Below are 336 nucleotides of genomic sequence, written 5' to 3'. Positions count from 1 at the left end.
GGGGGGCGGGGGCGGGGGGGGAGGAGGCGGCAATTTAATTCTAATATAGGGCAGTGTCTGCTACCTGGGTGTGGGACATGTTGTAGGCAAATAGATGCCTCCAGAAGATGAGACAGCGTGATGGCCATTTTCCTAGCAGGACACCTGAGCTGGGATGTGTAAGCCCCCTTCCATGGGTCCACGGGGCAGAAAAATGGTGAAAGGGCCACTATAGGACGTGACCCCCTCAGTTCTCCAGGCTTCTCAGCTTGTGCAGTTTTGGTTTTGAGATTTTGACTAGCAAACAACGCTGGGCTCTCTCTGTTATGTATGTTTGCCCCGCCAGCTTTTCTCTCT

Source organism: Rhinolophus ferrumequinum, chromosome 21 (genome assembly GCF_004115265.2).
Source record: "Rhinolophus ferrumequinum isolate MPI-CBG mRhiFer1 chromosome 21, mRhiFer1_v1.p, whole genome shotgun sequence".
NCBI lineage: Eukaryota > Metazoa > Chordata > Mammalia > Chiroptera > Rhinolophidae > Rhinolophus > Rhinolophus ferrumequinum.
This window is presented reverse-complemented; position numbering follows the sequence as displayed.